General features: G+C 43.1%; 1 pseudogene; it reads left to right on the plus strand.

Moving 5' to 3' along the window:
- Positions 1–3,878: 3,878 nt before the first annotated feature.
- LOC142443212 (protein C1orf43 homolog) lies at positions 3,879–4,402 on the plus strand (annotated as a pseudogene).
- The last annotated feature ends 1,002 nt before the right edge of the window (positions 4,403–5,404 follow it).

A 5,404-nucleotide genomic window follows, 5' to 3' on the forward strand; every position in this document is an offset into this window, starting at 1 on the left:
CCCAGTCGGCCCTAGTTGTAACGCTCCACCGACTCATACAACTCTTATCACAATCCATACATACATCAATTGTATAAAGCACATCTGTACATTCTTTGCCCTAATCATTTTCTTTTTGTTTCTTTTCTTTTTTTTTACATTTCCTTCTTTTTAATAAGAGAGCGTATGTTCCAGCAAATGTTGCATGAAAGGTTTGGCATCCGTTACCATGGAAATAACTTTTTTTTTTATTTTAACAATTTATTGGGGCTGATACAATTCTTTTCACAGTTCATACATATACATACATCAATTGTATAAAGCACATCTGTACAGTCTTTGCCCTAATCATTTTTTTCTCTTTTCTTCTTTTAGGAAATAACTTTTGTAAACATAACACACTGGTATTTTGTGCATGTCTTGGGTACTGATTAGTGGATTCTGAGGTTGTTGTGTTAGATGTCATTGAGTTGATTCCACATCATAGGGACCCAGTAGACAACAGAAGGAAACACTGCCCTCTCTGCTGCCATACTCACAATTTAGGATGAACCCATTGTTGCCATCATGATGTCAGTCCATTTATTTGGGGATTCCTATTTTTCCCTGCCCTTCTACTTTACCACATACACTATCCTTCTCCAGAGACTGCTCCCTTCTGACAACATTGTCTAGAGTATGTAATATGAACTTTCGCTATCTTTACCTTTAACTAGCTCTCTGAGCTTCCTTCTTCTAAGACAGACTTGTTTGTGCTTTGGAGACCAATGTTATTTCAGTATTCTTTGCCAGCATTATAATTCAGACAAATCGATTCTTCTTCGATCTTTCTTATACAGTGTTCAACTTCCAATACATACGAGGCTATTGACAATACCATGATTTGGGTGAGGTGAACCTAGTCCTCAACATAAGTCCTCTTGTATCTTTTGATCTCTTGACGGTTACTATCACCATTCAGGTTTTTTTGTGTGTCTTTTGCATAAGCTATCAGTATTTCTGAAAGGAATTAAAATTTAGTCAAGTTTAGATTAAGAATGTTGCTAAAGGAGGGGCATGGAAGCCAACCTTACTCTGCAGCCAACCAATTTAAGAACCCTGAGTTGAAGCCTGTCCTTAAGACCTGGTGGAATGGAGAGCCTTATATTCAAGGTATGCTTGATGACTGATATACATGAGAGAGCCTAAAACAACTGTGCTTTTCTCTAGTCGCTTGACTTGCTGATTCATTTCAGAGGAGCACTAGTCTGTACCCTTTATCCTATAACTGCAACCTCACACATCTCTCCTTCAGAAACACCCTGTGGGCTGCAAAAGGGCAGTACCAGTGATGTCCAACTAGCCACTCAGGCTACTGCCTCCCTATTTTATCACACCGTAGCCTCTTCTCAGTACATTCATTTTGTTTTCCTGCCAAACTAGTTTCGCTTGGAGCATGTTTCACAAGCTGAAGCCTATGCACTAGCTTTCCCCCTTCTTCCTTGGAGAATAAGACTATAGATGGGACAGCCAAAATCCAAGCCAATATGCCCTCTCCTACAGTTTGTTTTGTTTGACATCTGTCAGCATTACCTAGAGCTTGGAATCCAGCATCTAGGCAAAGATGACAAAATAGTTGACCAGTCATCTCTTTTCTGGATCCGTCTTATTCTTTTAAGCTTCTGCCTTTACCTTGGATCTTGGCAACCATCTACCTACCCTTTGCCATTCCTTGACTGTAGGCTGCAGTCTTTCTAAAAGGCTTTAAAATTGGACAACCATAATCACAAGAGCTTAAAAGAGTAGCAAATAAGGTTTCCCCTGGCTTATTTTCTTGTTTAGGATATCTCTGTGTTGGCCAAGGTACCTCTGGGTTGTCCTATTGGTGTCCCTCTGTTTCTTGTAGGCCACTTCTACAGCAAGTTTCTCTACTTACCTCACTATTGTGCATAAATGGGTTACCCAATGGTAGACATTTCTTCACACACAGTAGATATTGTAAAGAATACACAGGATGCAAGGGGATTGGGGCGGGTTAAACTTGATGAAAAGCTCAGCATGGATTTGAGTGGCATATGTGAGCACGATTCACCTGGATCACTTTAGCCAAATACATCAAGGGCTGTGGTCTGAGGTGCAGTACAGGTTAGTAAAGAGTGTTCTTCATAAAATACTAATTTCTTCAGTTAGATTGCTGGTGAAATGAAGATATTTAGCTTCAATGGAGCTTGAGAATTTTGAGGTTTTTAATACTTCCATTTAATTCTGAAAATAAATATTGTATATATAGAATGTGGATCCAAAGTTTAAAAGAATATTTGAGAAATTAGTAAAATTGCTCTGTAAAGATAGAGTGGACTCTGTTTAATGCAAACACCCTCAGATTGGAACATGGTTTGATCCCAGGGTGTGGGGGTGGTCACTACTTAGTACGCGGAGTACAGGCTAAGAATCTGCCATGTCTTTCTCAACATTGACTCCTCTTCTGTTTCAGATCAATGATTTGCCACAGAGAAATATGAGCCAATCTAGGGAGCTAGAAATCTGTTACTACTGTCTTGCACATTGAAGTATCACCAGAGAGGATTTCAACTTCTGACTGGTTTGTGAACCAAATCCATTCACTGGACTCCAAACAGGGTGAGCAAATAGCAGTTCATCTTCTCCTCAAGGGCTGCTATAATTAGAATCCACTCGATGGCAGCGAGTTGGGTTTTAGGTTTGGGTTGCTGATGACAGTGACAACTCAATGTCTATTTGCTGTGTCCCTAATTTGATTAAGCCTCCATTAAATTCTATCTGATCATTAACCAAGCAGCTAGGTCATCTTCCCCTGGGGGAAATGCCTTTGAAGTAGATTGCCTGCATTCCTTTCCAGCCAGACCCTCTCCACTTGCCTACCTAGGTGTATCCTTGATGGAGATCAGCTTCCTGAGGACAAACCGGAGGCCATTTTCATGAGTCTTGCCTTGACTTGCTTTGTGTAAAAGCCCTGGACCTATCTTGTAAGTCCCTTTAATAATGTGCATGTCCTAATCATGGTCCCATTCCTGTTGCTGTAGTCCCATCTGTACATGTGATTTATTAATCTGCCGCCAATCATGATCCGTACAATGTCTTTTGTTCTATGTCCTGTTTATTCAGGGTCCCGACTGAATCCTTGTTGTTGTTATCAGTTGTTATTTTGACTTCATGCTATTGGCCTCCCTTAAATATATGGTGTGTGTGCGTGTGTGTGCACATGCGTGCACGTGCCTTTTGTTATCTTCTAAGTATAATAAATGATCTCCTTAAATTATATTTGACATAGGGTTTACTTTTTCTACCCTAGCACACAATTTAGAGTCATACTTGACTCAAGGTACAGTTCTCCTTTCAGACAGAATCTTGACAGACATACCTGCAGGTAAGGTCAGACTCTGCAGCCTCCTGGTCTCTGTCCTGAATGAGCAAATATTACAAAGTTCTTTTAGCACTGCAGATAAATGGTCGCTCCGCCCCTTAGCCTCAGACCAAATGCACTCAGCTCTGTGTGGGTTGGGCAGTCTAGTTACCATGAGAGGTACTCAGATGTACACTACTTCACCTACTAACTTCCTGCCCAAAGGCACTGAGCTCTTTTGTTGTGTGACCTCTAATCTCATTGTTCTCTCTCAGTCTCTTTGTTTTGCTACCACCATGTCTCTGTTGCTGTTCCTTCCCATCACTTTCTCTCTTGTATCATAGCTCTCTGTCTTCTGGATTGAAGAGTTTCAATAAAAGAATTGTGTCCCCCCATCCCTGCAAGCCGCCATGTTTTCTCACTTAGTCTTTCCCCATAAGGAAATGGCCGGGGAGCTCCAAGAAACACAGACGAACTCGGGCTGAGGAGTAAAGGCAATGGGGTAAACCAGAACAGCTCTGTGTAGGGTGGGAAGGCCATGGCGTCCAGTAGTGACTGGCTGTCCGGGGTGAATATCGTGCTGGCGCTGGCCTACGGGAACCTGCTGTTTGTACTGCTATTTATTTTTGTGAAAAGGCAAATCATGCATTTTGCAATGAAATCTCGGAGGGGCCCTCATGTCCCTGTGGGACACAATGCCCCCAAGGATCTGAAAGAAGAGATTGATATTCAACTATTCAGAGTTCCAGATTGCAAGTAGGAACCCTGGCTCCTTGCAGATGATGATGCCAGGCTACCACAGCTGGAAACCCAGGGAAATAAAAAGTGCTGCAACTGTCTGTCCAAGAGATAACTCTGGACGCCATTCCTGCCTCTGACATCCCATTTCACAGGGAAGGTCAGCATCCCCATTCCCTAAAGGGCAGAAATTTCCATTCCTACCTGCTTGATCTTTGTAACAAGACTACTCCTTTCAAGGATATGCGCAAGGCCCCCATTGATACCCTGCTGCATGACTATGTGACAGTCAGCTGTGGGACAGGGGTCTTTTGTCCAGAGTGAGTCCCTGCACTATCAGGAGGCCCTGACTGAGCTGGCCACTGTGGTCCAAGCAGGAAGTGTGAGCTCTCAGTGACCCCACCAGTCAGCAGCCAGAGACCTTACCCAATCTCCTGAAGTCTCCCCACCTACCTTCCAGTCAGAAGAGTAAACCTGCCAAGCATTTCCTCGAATTGAAGAGCTTTAAGGACAGCTATAATACCCTGGGGAGTACTCTGATGGACCTGACAGACTCGCTGGAGATGAGCCAGGACTGGAGTGTGCTTGCCAGGCAATCCTCAGGTTAGCTGGCTGGTGGGCCTGCACCCTTGCCCGACACTCCCGATGTGTGCAGAGATCATGCCTGGAAGACCTTGGGGGATATTTCTGAACAACAATTAAAACTGTTTCCCCCCAACCCCCCCAAAAAGAATCTTGGATCCAGGCTCTTCTTCTTTGATGGTAGTGAGATCCCAGTTTCTGTTTCTGAAATGGCTCAATAAAACCGAATGTGATGCCCAGTGTGACTAATTCCCATGTTCGGTTTTCAGACATCTTATTTGTGTAGCTACAAGGGTACCAATCTATTGTTGGGCAAGCTGCCCAATCCTCTTAAACCAAAAACCCAAACTCAGTGCTATCGAGTTAACACTGACTCATAGAGAGCTTATAGGGTAGAACTGCCCTGTGAGTTTCAGTCTGTATCTTTTTAGCAGATTAGAGAGCCGTGTTACTCTTGGGAGAAGAAAGCACCATCTTTCTTTCGAGTTTCCAACTGCTGACTTTGGGGTTAGTAGCCCAACAGTAACCACTATGCCACCAGGGCTCCTTTGCTTCATTCACATTGGCGGGCGACAAACCCACGTAAATATTTGAAAGGAGTTAAGGGGCCATAGCTAGAAAGACTGTATGCTTGTATAGGCCAACTAGCAAACTACATTAGGTACTACAAATAATGCTACAGTAAAAGCATTGTTTACCTTGGAATTGAAAATTGCACTCACTGGGGTGGGGGGATGCATAATT

The sequence above is a fragment of the Tenrec ecaudatus genome, chromosome 3 (genome assembly GCF_050624435.1).
Source record: "Tenrec ecaudatus isolate mTenEca1 chromosome 3, mTenEca1.hap1, whole genome shotgun sequence".
Classification (NCBI taxonomy): domain Eukaryota; kingdom Metazoa; phylum Chordata; class Mammalia; order Afrosoricida; family Tenrecidae; genus Tenrec; species Tenrec ecaudatus.